The sequence below is a fragment of the Arvicola amphibius genome, chromosome 6 (genome assembly GCF_903992535.2).
Source record: "Arvicola amphibius chromosome 6, mArvAmp1.2, whole genome shotgun sequence".
NCBI classification, from domain to species: domain Eukaryota; kingdom Metazoa; phylum Chordata; class Mammalia; order Rodentia; family Cricetidae; genus Arvicola; species Arvicola amphibius.
The window spans coordinates 71181942-71196579 of record NC_052052.2 but is presented as its reverse complement, the minus strand read 5'-3'; the positions used below and the strand labels follow the sequence as shown (position 1 = coordinate 71196579).

At 40.2% G+C, this 14638-nt stretch overlaps 1 pseudogene; it reads right to left on the bottom strand.

The window, feature by feature from the left end:
- Window positions 1-1969: 1969 nt before the first annotated feature.
- Window positions 1970-2542, bottom strand: LOC121677226 (annotated as a pseudogene).
- Between the last annotated feature and the right edge of the window lie 12096 nt (window positions 2543-14638).

Below are 14638 nucleotides of genomic sequence, written 5' to 3'. Positions count from 1 at the left end.
AAGGCCAGCTGGACTGGGACTGAAAAAGCATGGGATAAAACCGGACTCCCTGAACATGGCGGACAATGAGGGCTGCTGAGAAGCCAAAGGCAATGGCACTGGTTTGGATCCTACTACATATACTGGCTTTGGGGGGGCCTAGCCTGTTTGGATGCTCACCTTCCTAGACCTGGATGGAGAGGGGAGGACCTTGGACTTCCCACAGGGCAGGGAACCCTTACTGCTCTTCGGACAGAACTGGGAGGGTGAGTGGAGGGGGGAGGGGGTGGTAAATGGGAGGCCGGGAGGAGGCGGAAATTTTTAATAAAAAAATAAAAAAAGAGTCCTTATGAGATTATCTTCCAAGATAAATAATGAAGTAAATGACCCTTTTTTGTAACTGCAAAGCACAGCCTGCCAGTAAAAGCCTGCCAGGAACACCTTGCTTGCCCACACGATTAATCTATAACAAGCCATTTGAGTATGAATGTATGTGGGTTCTTGAGATAATTTTTTTTTACCTCTAATACATAAAATGTTTATTCATGTGAGGGAGATGAAAGCATGTTTTTACCTATAATCAGCAAGCATTTTGAGTTTTTTTACTGCCTGGAAGGTTTTGTTGGGGTATAAAAGCTGTAAAACAACATGAGAGGAGAGAGAGAGAGAATAGAGAGAAAATAAATACAAAAAAAAGAGAAGAAAGAAGGAAACCATCAGAGAGTGTTGTGAGTGCTTTCCCCTAACCCCCCTCAGACAGAAAAGTCTAGCTTCACTGACTCCATGGATTCCTAGCAAATCCATGTACTGCTGAAGTCTGTCTCCCCAGAAACAGTTTTCTTACAGCACCCAGCCCAGTGGAAGCACCATTCACAGTGATTTGGGCACTCCCACATCAATCATCAAGAAAGAAAAAGCACAGGTTTGGCCAGAGTCCAGTCCAGGGAGAACATTTTCTCAAATAAGGTTCCCTTCTGTCAGATGATTTGAGCTTGTTCTAGTTAACATAAACTAACGAGTACACAGTGAAAATTAATGGAAAGACTCAATAGCAAAAAGATGGCTCACCTTCTCCTTCATTCCCCTGGTGCATTTCAGAAGAATGCACTACCTTGGCACTTAGTTTCATTAAGAAGACCTGGCATGTCCTGAGTTGTGGACCTGTGATCAGGGCATGGTCTGTTCGGCTGCCTGTTTTACTGGAAGTTGTTTATAGTGAGGAGAGCTTGGTTTTAAATTAAGATGTACTTGACAAGCATGAGAAAGTATTTAATTAATGTAAGACCTTTTGTTAATAAGGGAAAATATAATCTGTAGTGCATTGGATGGAGCGGCCTGAAATGCAGTCAAATCTGAACATTCTGGTTCAGAAATTCCTTATTATTTTCCTGTTAAATCTGGAAGGAAAACAATCATAGGGAGAGACCTAAGATATCTAGTTGGAGGCAGTGCAAAATAAAATCTATAATGCACTCTTTATGAGAGGCATTATTTTTTCTTATTTTATGCATAAGCAAATCAAACTGAAGCTTAAGATTTGTGTTATATTTTGTGCTTTCCTGGAAGGGGCCATAGCTAAACTTTGTATTACATTCTTTTTTACCAGTTCCCATTATATCACTCAGAAGGAGAGGTTCATTTTAGTTTCTGTGGTAAGAGCAAATTTTATGTTATGTAATTTGACAATTTGAAGATATATGCCCAAAGTAGCTTTCACAATCCAGTGTAAAATTCCATTATTAATTTCAAAGGAATAAATCTCCAATACATTGGAGATTTATTCCTTTGAAATTAATGATCATTACTTAAATGATCTGGAAAGATTAAACACTTGTTAAGGCCTCAATTTTTCCGATTAAATTTATTTATAGTTTTTTGTCCTTTATGGAAAATGTATTGCAATACTCCAATGGCCCATTACATTTTCTTTTCAGCATCTTTCTCTGTAGCTTCCTTAGCCCCTTTTGCTCGTATGCCTAAGACCTGGGTCTCAGGACATGAGAAGATTGGCAAAAGCATGAACTTTCCTCTCTTCTGTGATGACACTCTTTCTCCGTTTCTGTAAACAATCCGGATGGGCATCACAGTCCTGTTAGATGGGTGGCCAATTTAAACTCTTCAGCAGAGCTAGTTACCTTCTTTAGAGCTGAATGCTTCATGGGGATAAGTAGGAGCTTGGATCAGTATTTCTTCAGGCACTGCACAAGGGCCTGTCGATTTCTTTTGCTTCCTTGGGTCCATAGAGTGGGAGACACTTTCTTATGGCTACAAGCCATCCTGTGTTCTTACAGGCAGAAGCCCCTACAAGCTTGTACCTTGGTGTGGTATCTCACTGTAGAGCACCTCACTAAGTGCTGAGGAGACTGGATGCAGAGAGAGTGATGATGCGGCTCACCTTCTCCTGTTGGGCCTTGTCACTATTGATCTTGTCTGCCAGCTGGTTTAACCAAGTATCCAGTTGCTGCTGCAAATTCTTGTGAAAGTGAGGCTTCAGGATCATGCCATTCACTGTGGGTATGCTGACTGCCTCCTGTGCAGGAGAATGGCCCAGTGGAAAAGGCATTTATCATGTTTTTAATTGAAGTAGAACCACACCTCTTTCCTTCATTTCTTCCCTCCAACCCCTCTCATATTTACCTTTCTCAAGTGGTAGCTTCTTTTTTTATTGCCACACAATTCACACCCCACATGTACAATGATGCATGTGTGTGTGTGCTTGTGGTGTGTGTGTGTGTGTGTGTGCACAAATATATAATTAGGGCCAGTTGAGCCTTTTTGCTGTGCATGTGGTTTCAGTGCTGACTGTGATGCGTTGCACAACCAATAAGTAGGCTCATCTCTGGAAGAGGCTAATTCTCCTTCTCCACATAGTCATTTGCTGTCTTCATTTCTTTTTCTAGGTGTGGGAGCCTGTGAAATATTCCCCCTTCCATACTAATATGTTCACTGATCTTAAAGTGTCATGGTTAATAAAGATATGATGATTTGTGGGCTGGTTTCTTTGCTTTAAGTTTAAAGATCACTTACGGGTGAGTACATGTGATTATTGTCTTTAATCCCAGAGAACCTAGACAACAATGAGGACCCTAAGAGAGATATACATAGATCTAATCTACATGGGTAGTAGAATAGACAAAGTCTCCTAAGTAAATTGGGAGCCTGGGGACCTTGGGAGAGGGTTGAAGGGGAGGGAAGAGACAGGGAGAGGAGCAGAGAAAAATGTATGGCTTGACAAAAATTAATAAAAAAAAGAAAAAGAAAAAAGGCATGATGTTGGGATGGGGCATATAGGAGGGGAGGGGAGGGAAGGGGGAGAAGGAGGGGAGAGAAAGGGGAGAAGGAGGGGAGGGAGGGGGGAGGAGGAGGGAAGGAGATGGAAATTTTTAAATATAAAAAAAAATAAACCATGAGGAAAAAAAAAAAAGAAGAGGGAAATGGAATGGTTATGATCACATTCCACTGTATACAAAGAAGAATTCTCAAGAATAAAGAAGAAATAAAGTTGTAATTTCAAAAGGGAAAATTCTCTCTCCTCTCTCCTCTCTCTCTCTCTCTCTCTCTCTCTCTCTCTCTCTCTCTGTCTCTCTCTCTCTGGTGGTGTGCATGTGTCTCTGTGTGTGTGTCTGTGTGTGTTAGATAGGAAACAGGAACTTTTAAAAATGAAACTAGATGGACCAAAAGGTAACTTAAGAGAAAGCAGACAATTTAAAAAGAACAGAGACTCTAAGAGAACTCACCAGATGGAAGACAAGTCTATGACTAGTCACCCCACAGATACATACAGATACACACAATCATGCACACACATGTACTTAGATACACACTTCATCTTCATGAATCTCTCCTTTTTTTTAAACCATGACATTTCAATATCTTGAACAACTGATTTCTAAAATATATGTAACCCCAAAGTGTCTAATAAATGTTTAGCATTCAAATGTCTGTAGGTGGCACTCTTGGTTCTGATCACAACTCTTCTAAGAGGAAATTAAACTTGCTTGGAAAGTCTAGGTGAAGGATGAATTTGGCTGGCTTACTCTATGGCAGTAGCTACAGTATTAACTCACTATCCCTTTCATGCCAAGGGGATCTTCTTAGCTTAACTCCCCCATCCACCTCTCATCTTTCAGAGACACATTCAGTACTTACATATATCCAGCATTTGGGTGCCATTGTGGTTTGACCCTACTCTGCATTGGTCCACAAACTGCCCCAAGGTAGAAATCACAATTACTATTATTAAAAATTGACAGTGTTCTAAACTGCTATATTAGTTTTCCAAGGAGTTAAAATAGCCAAGACAAATATTCATCGGGCACAGTTTTCTGTTTCAAGAAAAAATGTTGCAAATGACAGCAAACAAACCAATCATCTAGTCAAACAACCATGCAGTCATACAGCCATGCATCCATGCGTCCAAGCAGCCATGAAGCCATACAACCATCTAGTCATCAAGGCATCCAACCATCCAGGCATCAAGCCAGTAAGCAAACAAGCAAACAGCATCATGAAACCTGAGAAAGAGAGAGGAGGTCCTAAAGTTCTTTCAGGTGCATTTGTAGTGTAAACAGAAACCAGTGAAGCTATAAATGTCCTGACAAGGATTACAGTACCTTGACAGTGTGTGGGAAGAAGGCTTCTTTTTTGTCAGGGAAGTTACAGCACTGAACTTTACTTGAGAAGAATTTTTGCTTTCTTCCTAGACCACACTACCCTCACTTGTAAATTTACAATGAAAAACAAAAAAATTCAAATAAAAACCAAAATGCTAATTAAAAATAAAACCAAAAGCAAATAACCTGCAATTTAGTGTGAGGTGATGTCTATGAGGTGGCACCCACTTCAACCCTGTCTCTCTGGACACAGAACACCAGAACAATCAGAGGTGACTTCAACTCACATTCTAAATTAATAGTGGCCCAGACCAAATCTAGAAAGGGTTTCAATGCTGAATTAAAGTTCAAGTATGGAAAAAAGAAGCCCCAATATCCTATTTTTGTATTTCTTTGTTTCTGTTCATGTAACTAACATTTTTCCCAGACTGAAAATGTCAGAATCTCCTGCATCCTTCACTTTAAAGCCACTAGTCTCATACAACATCCTTCCATGATAAAGGTCTTGGAGAGAACAAGGATACAAGGAACATACTTAAACATAATAAAGGTAATATATAGCCAGTCAACAGCCAACATCAAACTAAATGGAGAGAAACTCAAAGTGATCCCACTGAAATCAGGAACAAGACAAGGTTGTCCACTCTCTCCATATCTATTCAATATAGTTGTTGAGGTCTTAGCTAGAGCCAGTAAGACAAAAAAAGATCAAAGGGATACAAATTGGAAAAGAAGAAGAAAAACTCTCATGATTTTCTGATGATATGACACTTTTTTTTTTGTTTTTTTTGTTTTTTATTTGACAACCCTCAGGTAGCTCCTTAAATTAAGATATATGCTTCCCTGCTCCCATATCCACCCTTCCTATATCCCAAGCACCCCATTCCTCCGAGCTCCCCCCGTTCTCCCCTTCACACTTTTCTCTCCCCATCTTCCCTTGGCCCAATCTCGCCCAACCCTCAAGTTCCCAATTTTGCCTGGCGATCGTGTCTACTTCCAATATCCAGGAGGATTACTATATCTTTTTTTGGGAGTTCACCTTCTTATTATCTTCTCAAGGATCCCAAATTTATAGGCTCGATGTCCTTTAATTATGGCTAGAAACCGAATATGAGTGAGTACATCCCATGTTCATCTTTATGGGTCTGGGTTACCTCACTCAGAATAGTGTTTTCTATTTCCATCCATTTGCCTGCAAAATTCAAGATGTCATTGTTTTTTACCGCTGAGTAGTATTCTAGCATGTATATATTCCACAGTTTCTTCATCCATTCTTCCACTGAAGGGCATCTAGGTTGTTTCCAGGTTCTGGCTATTACAAATAATGCTGCTATGAACATAGATGAGCATATGCTTTTGTTGTATGATTGGGCATCTCTTGGGTAGATTCCCAATAGTGGAATTTCTGGGTCCTGGGGTAGGTTGATCCCGAATTTCCTGAGAAACCGCCACACTGCTTTCCAAAGTGGTTGCACAAGTTTGCATTCCCACCAGCAATGGATGAGTGTGCCCCTTACCCCACAACCTCTCCAGCAAAGGTTATTATTGGTGTTTTGGATTTTAGCCAATCTGACAGGTGTAAGATGATATCTCAAAGTTGTTTTGATTTGCATTTCCCTGATAGCTAGGGAGGTTGAGCATGACCTTAAGTGTCTTTTGGCCATTCGAACTTCTTCTGTTGAGAATTCTCTGTTCAGTTCATCGCCCCATTTTTTAATTGGGTTAATTGGCATTTTACCGTCTAGTCTCTTGAGTTCCTTATATATTTTAGAGATCAGACCTTTGTCAGTTGCAGGGTTGGTGAAGATCTTTTCCCAGTCAGTAGGCTGCCTTTGTGTCTTAGTGACAATGTCCTTTGCTTTACAGAAGCTGCTCAACTTCAGGAGGTCCCATTTATTCAACGTTGCCCTTAAAGTCTGTGCAGCTGGGGTTATGCATAGGAAACGGTTCCCTGTGCCCATTTGTTGTAGAGTACTTCCCACTTTCTCCTCTATCAATCTCAATGTGTTCAAATTAATATTGAGGTCTTTAATCCATTTGGACTTGAGTTTTGTGCATGGTGATAGATATGGATCTACTTTCATTCTTCTACAGGTTGACATCCAGTTATACCAGCACCATTTGTTGAAGATTCCCTCTTTTTTCCATTGTGTACTTTTGGCTCCTTTATCAAAAATCAGGTGTTCATAGGTTTGTGGTTTAAGATCCGGGTCTTCTATACGATTCCATTGGTCAACTTCTCTGTTCTTATGCCAATACCAAGCCGTTTTCAATACTGTAGCTCTGTAATAGAGTTTGAAGTCAGGGATGGTAATGCCTCCAGAAGTACCTTTATTGTATAAGATTTTTTTGGCTATCCTGGGTTTCTTGTTTTTCCATATAAAGTTGATTATTGTCCTCTCAATCTCTGTGAAGAATTTTAATGGGACCTTGATTGGGATTGCATTGAATCTGTAGATTGCTTTTAGTAGAATTGCCATTTTTACTATGTTGATCCTCCCAATCCACGAGCAGGGGAGATCCTTCCATTTTCTGGTATCCTCTTCAATTTCTTTCTTCAAAGACTTAAAGTTCTTGTCAAATAAATCCTTCACTTCCTTGGTTAGAGATACTCCCAGATATCTTATGCTATTTGTGGCTATTGTGAAAGGTGATACTTCTCTGATTTCCCTCTCTGCTTCCTTATCCTTTGTGTATAGGAGGGCGACTGATTTTTTGGAGTTGATCTTGTAACCTGCCACGTTACTGAAGGAGTTTATCAGCTGTAGGAGTTCTTTGGTGGAGTTTTTGGGGTCGCTTATGTATACTATCATATCATCTGCAAATAATGAAAGTTTAACTTCTTCCTTTCCAAATTGAATCCCCTTGATTCCCTTATGTTGTCTTATTGCTATTGCTAGAACTTCAAGCACTATATTGAAGAGATAAGGAGAGAGTGGACATCCTTGTCGTGTTCCTGAATTTAGTGGGATAGCCTTGAGTTTCTCTCCATTTAATTTGATGTTAGCTGTCGGCTTGCTGTAAATAGCTTTTATTATATTTAGGAATGACCCTTGTATCCCTAATCTCTCCAAAACTTTTATCATAAAAGGGTGCTGAATTTTGTCAAATGCTTTTTCAGCATCTAATGAGATGACCATATGGTTTTTTTCCTTCAGTTTATTTATATGATGGATTACATTGATAGATTTTCGTATGTTGAACCAGCCCTGCATCTCTGGGATGAAGCCTACTTGATCATAGTGGATAATTTTTCTAATGTGTTCTTGGATTCGGTTTGCCAGTATTTCATTGAGAATTTTTGCGTCAATGTTCATGAGTGAGATTGGCCTGTAATTCTCTTTCTTGGTTCAGTCTTTGTGTGGTTTAGGTATCAGGGTAACTGTAGCTTCATAGAAGGAATTTGGCAGTGACTCTTGTGTTTCTATATTATGAAATACCTTAAGGAGTATAGGTATTAGGTCTTCTTGGAAGTTCTGGTAGAATTCCTCATTGAAACCATCTGGTCCTGGGCTCTTTTTGGTAGGGAGGTTTCTGATAACAGTTTCTCATTCTTCGCGACTGACAGGACGATTTAGAGCATTTACCTGGTCCTGATTTAAATTGGTATATGGTATTTATCTACAAAACTGTCCATTTCTTTTACATTTTCCAATTTTGTGGCATACAGGCTTTTGTAGTAAGATCTAATGATTCTCTGAATTTCCTCTGTGTCTGTGGTTATGTCCCCCTTTTCGTTTCTGATCTTATTAATTTGCGTGTTCTCCCTCTGCCGTTTGATTAGTTTGGCTAAGGGTTTGTCAATCTTGTTGATTTTCTCCAAGAACCAGCTTCTTGTTTCATTGATTCTTTGGATTGTTTTCTGTGTTTCTATTTTGTTGATTTCTGCCCTCAGTTTGATTATTTCCAGTCTTCTACTTCTCCTAGGTGAGTCTGCTTCTTTTTTTTCCAGAGCTTTCAGTTGTGCTGTTAAGTCACCAATGTGTGCTTTCTCCGTTTTCTTTAAGTGGGCACTTAGTGCTATGAACTTTCCTCTTAGCACTGCTTTCATTGTGTCCCATAGGTTTGAGTATGTTGTGTCTTTGTTTTCATTAAATTCAAGAAAGACTTTAATTTCTTTCTTTATTTCTTCCTTGACCCAGGTGTGGGTCAGTAGTTGACTGTTCAGTTTCCATGAGTTTGTGGGCTTTCTGGGGGTAGCATTGTTGTTGAATTCTAATTTTAATACATGGTGATCCGATAAGACACAGGTGGTTACTAATATTTTTTTGTAACTGTGGAAGTTTGCTTTGTTACCAAGTATATGGTCAATTTTCGAAAAGGTTCCATGAGCCGCAGAGAAGAAGGTATATTCTTTCCTATTTGGGTGGAATGTTCTATTGATGTCTGTTAAGACCATTTGGTTCATTACCTCCATTAAGTCTTTCAATTCTCTGTTAGGTTTCTGTCTGATTGACCTGTCCATTGGTGAGAGAGGAGTGTTGAAGTCTCCAACTGTTAGTGTGTGTGGTTTGATGGCTGCCTTGAGTTCTAGAAGTGTTTCTTTTACATAAGTGGGAGCTTTTATATTAGGGGCATAGATATTCAGGATTGAGACTTCATTCTGATGGATTTTTCCTGTTATGAGTATAAAGTGTCCCTTTCCATCTCTTCTGATTGATTTTAGTTTGAAGTCAACTTTGGTGGAAATTAGTATGGCCACACCCGCTTGTTTCTTAGGGCCATTTGCTTGATAAACCTTTTCCCAACCCTTTACTCTGAGTAGGTGCCTGTCTTTGTGGTTGAGGTGTGTTTCTTGTAAACAGCTAAATGTTGGATTCTGTTTTCGTATCCAGTCTTTTAGCCTGTGCCTTTTTATAGGTGAATTGAGTCCATTGATACTAAGTGATATTAATGACCAGTGGTTGTTAACTTCGGTCATTTTTAGTAGTAGAGTTTGTGTGTTTCCCTTCTTCTAGTTGTGCTGGTGAAGGGTCGCTAGATTCCTGCGTTATTGTGGGCATTGTTGGACTCCTTGGTTTGTGATTTTCCTTCTATTACTTTCTGCAAGGCTGGATTTGTGGCTACGTATTGTTTAAATCTGTTTTTGTCCTGGAATATCTTGTTTTCTCCATCAATGGTGAATGCAAGCTTTGCTGGGTATAATAGTCTAGGCTTGCATCCATGTTCCCTTAGTGTCTGTAGCACATCTATTCAAGCTCTTCTGGCTTTCATGGTTTCCATTGAGAAATCAGGTGTAATTCTGATAGGTTTCCCTTTATATGTTACTTGACCTTTTTCCTTTGCAGCTCTTAATATCTGTTCTTTATTCTGTATGTTTTGTGTTTTGATTATTATATGGCGTGGGGATGCTTTCTTTTGATCCAGTCTATTTGGTGTTCTGTAGGCTTCTTGTACCTTCATAGGAACATCCTTCTTTAGGTTGGGGAAATTTTCTTCTATAATTTTGTTGAATATGTTTTCTGGGCCTTTGAGTTGTAATTCTTCTCCTTCTTCTACCCCAATTATTCTTCGGTTTGGTCTTTTCATGGTGTCCCAGATTTCCTGAATGTTTTGTGTTAAGAATTTGTTAGATTTGTTTAGGTCTTTAATCTGTGAGTTTATTTCCTCTATAGTATCTTCAGAGTCCGAGATTCTTTCTTCCATCTCTTGTATTCGGTTGGAAATACTTGTCTCTGAAGTTTCTGTTCGTTTACTCAGAGTTTCCATTTCCAGTTGTCCCTCAGATTGTGTTTTCTTCAATACCTCCATTTCATTTATCAGGTCTTGTACTGTTTCCCTTACCTGTTTGATTGCTTTTTCTTGTTTTTCTTGGGTATCTTTGAGCAATTTATTTATTTCCTCTACCTTTTTGTTTGTCATCTCCATTTCTTTATGGCAGTTTTTTACCTCCTGTTTAAGGTCCTCTATTATTTTCATAAAGTACTGTTTAAGGTCGGTTTCTTCTATATCTTCTGGGGTAGGGTGTTCAATTCTTGTTGTTTCGGGGTGTCTGGCTTGTGGTGATGTCATGTTGCCTTTCATGTTGTTGGAGGAGCTCCTGCATTGGCACCTGCCCATCTCTTCCTTCAAAAGGAGCCCGGAGGCGTTTGGAGTCCTAGACCACTCTTTGCTGTGACTGAAACTGGTTGGATCTCCCCAGTGCCAGAGGAGGACCTATTCCTTGCATCACAATCTGAAGAAGCCCGCACTCCCTTTCAGGAATCCTCAGACCTGCCTGGAGGCCAGAGTCTGACCCCTTTGGGTGGATGGCCTTAGAACAGGAGCAGGACACCTGAGAACACTAGGGAAAACTTGGGAGACACAGGGACCGGAGAACCGACACAAGCCTGCAGAGGGAAGTGGGGGTAGGTTGTCTGTGCTCTCTTCCAGGGCAGGTTGCCCCAGGGTCCGCATTCATTCACCAGTTCAGATGGAATCTGATATGACACTGTAAATAAGCAACCTCAAAAATTCTACTAGGGAACTTCTACAACTCATAAACAGTTTCAGTAATGTAGCAGGATACAAGATTAACTCAAAAAAATCAGTAGCCCTCCTGTACACAAATGATAACAGGGCTGAGACAGAAATCAGAGAATCAACACATTTCACAATGGCCACAAATAGCATAAAATATCTCAGAGTAGCTCTAACCAAACAAGTGTAAGACTTGTATGACAAGAACTTTAAATCTTTGAAGAAAGAAATTGAAGAAGACACCAGAAAGTTAAAAGATCTCCTATGTTCTTGGGTAGGTAGAATTAACATGGTAAAAATGGCAATCTTAACAAAAGCAATCTACAAATTCAATGCAATGCCCATCACAATCCCAGAAAAATTCTTCATAAACCTTGATAGAATGGTACTTAACTTCATATGAAAAAGCAAAAACCCAGGATAGCCAAAACAATCTTATACAATAAAAGAACTTCTGGAGCGATCACAATCCCTGACTTCAAAGTTTACTACAGATCTACAGTACTGAAAACAGCCTGAAATTGGCATAAAAACAGACAGAAGGAACAATTGGACCAAATAGAGGACCTCAATATTAATCCATACACCTTCAAACACCTGATTTTTGACAAAGAAGCAGAAAATATCACATGGAAAAAGAAAGGATATTTGACAAATGGTGCTGTCATAACTGGAAATCAACATGTAGAAGAATGAAAATAGACCCATATCTATCACCATAAGTCTCATCTTGTCATCACTTCATCCTATCAAGCTTATTTGAACTATCCGCTCTCTCATTTACACACACACACACACACACACACACACACACACACACACACACACTCCTGTTCATCATCTTGTTTTTATTAGTGCCCTTCTCATCTGTGGCTGATTCACTATATCCTGCCTATTTCAGTCCTTTCTTCCAATGCCTGCCACTTGCAGACTTCATTCTCAAGTAAAGTTTTCTCCTTTTGAAGTGTGCAAGGCTCTAAAATGTTGACGGATTTGAATGTAGATGAAAGGGACACAAGGCTGTGTGGTTGACTCATATTTGGTACTTTAGATTCCTTCTCTTTCAAGATGGTGTCCTGCCTGTGGCTTGTCTGTACCTCCAAGGGCCACTTCTCTGTATACATGAAAGGCTTTTTGCCTTAAGTACCCATGTCTGCTTGCCTGAGGGCTTTCTCTTGTTGCAGAAGCATGTCTGCTTCAAGTGTCTTGGTGTTAGTGCTCAAGAAAAAAATAACCCTTAACCAAAGACAGATGGGAGTTGATGGATAATGACTCCAGTTTCCTTGTAGCAGCAATCTGAACTGTATTCTCAGTCTCCCAGTGTGCATCTGGTGAAAATGTGTCTTATTTGCCCAAAGTGCCTACCCTCCCATTAATTCAGATTTTATTGGATTTCTCTCCCTTCTCCAAGAGATTTTATAACAAACTCTCCCAAGTTTCCTGGATCCCATGTATATTAGCTATGCACATCTCACTTGTCAGAGGTCTGGTTCTCAAGATACTTACTTTTTACAATATAATTCTATCTTCACTCAATAATGATAGATTATCATAGGAACAAATCCTGTGCTTTTCTACCTCTGCCAATTTATTTATTTTGACCAAAACCCTTTCCCTTCTGTGCACTAAAACTCCATTCACATTGGAAAACTTCATGATTCTTAAAATTGTTTTTATTGAACTATATATTTTTCTCTGCTCCCTTCCTTTCCTCTCCCCTCCCCTTCTACCCTCTCCCATGATCCCCATGCTCCCAATTTAACTTCATGATTCTGACATTTTCTTTCAAGATGGAATCTTCTCTTGTGTGATAATCCTGACATATTTGTGTTATTTCTGGACTGCGCTCACTAGGGGAATGCCATTGATTAATGTTATCTATATTTGCTGATGTTTTAAAATCAGGTAAAAGCAAATGTTCAATAAATTGATTGACTTATAGGTAAGTGAGTCATCATGGACAGGAATATTTCATAAATCAAATGTCCAGATATTCATTTTCTGTTGTACTGAAAGTTGAATGTTTTAAATTTTCAGTAATCAATATACGATACAATTCAATATACAGTTATTAATCCATAGGTTTAAGGATTCTGATCATTTACTCAGTGAATATATTCTGAAATTTCAGTAGAGTAGTTTATTTTAATTTTGTTGTTTAATTATTATCTTGAAGCTTTGAACCAAATAGTTGTAACACTACCTAAATACATGCTATTCCTTCTATATGACTAGATCAAAAATGTATTTTTAGAATGACTGAGCAGGTAGAGATGGACACATCTGTCTTCTCAGAGTTATTTGTCCTAGGCAGGGTGAAGAACCCTGAGCACAAGACAGTCAGGTGACACTATAGTCAGAGAGTATATAGTGGGGTACAGGAGAGAAACTGTTTCATGTCCTGTGGTGAGAGGCAGGGACAGTGAGCAACAGGATGATGTCAGAGGCCTGCTAACCTCCTTTGGCCATGATATCTGGTCAGGGCTTCTTCCAAGGGCCATGCCTGGGTCCATGGCCCTGCTGCAGATATGGTCTCTGTTGGTGTCCATGGGCTACCATTAACACTGAAAGCACTGAGGATGCATAGGGTATAGGTGGATACAAGAGACCACATTGGTACCCAAGGGCCAATCCAATCTGAGTGGCGTGAGATGTCCCTGGGCCATTGAGCTGTAATCAAGGGCAGATAATGGTCACCACCAAAGACCATGTAGGTGTACTTGTAGTCACGTTTAGGACCAAGGGAAGGGTTGCAGCCTGGGCGATGCCTATCTGAATAGCCTGTACTGTGGCCATGGTGTCATCTGTGCCTGAGCTGCTATTGATGAACATCTCTGGGTCTATGACAGTCCAGAGTTTTGGTTACCACCTAAGGCCATATTGGAGTCAGGAAACCAGGCTGCTACTGAGTCCATGCTGATCTGGAAGGCCTGTACTGCTATCCAGGACCATGGTGAGATCTGGGCTCAAGCTGCTGTGGCTGACTATGCCTGGGTCCATAATCCTGCTGCAGCTGGGGCCTATGTTGGTGTCTATTGTCCTGTGTTACCACAGGGAACCACCAGTACCATGTGTTGAAGTATGCATTGAAGTACAAGTGCTAAGCAGGTCCAGCCCTTCACTGGCCTGGAGAGATAATGGAACCCATGACCCTGGCACAAAAATACTGGCCCCGTTCCTTAACAGGGAAAGCTTGTCCCACCTTTCATCTTAAGTGTGGGAGAGCTGGCTTTGTCACTCACCTGAGGGGGATGTTCCCAGAAGCCCAGTCACAACAACCCAGGTACCACCAGACACACATACAGGGCATTGAGTTGGCACTCCCCCAAATCTACACTATCTATGGCCTGATACATGACATGAAGGATCACATCTTATGGAACCAGAGTCACAGGATCTCAATGAATCAGGGCAAATGCATGATATTCAAGAGGAGTTTCAGTGAGTCTAGAAGTGTACCAGAAGCCAGAGGCCTTGAACCTGCCTAACAACACATTAATCAATGAACATTTGCAGGTAAAGCTGTGTGGACAAAAGTGTATATTGCCTGATATAGAGCAGCTCTCAATGCCACCAAGACTAATGAA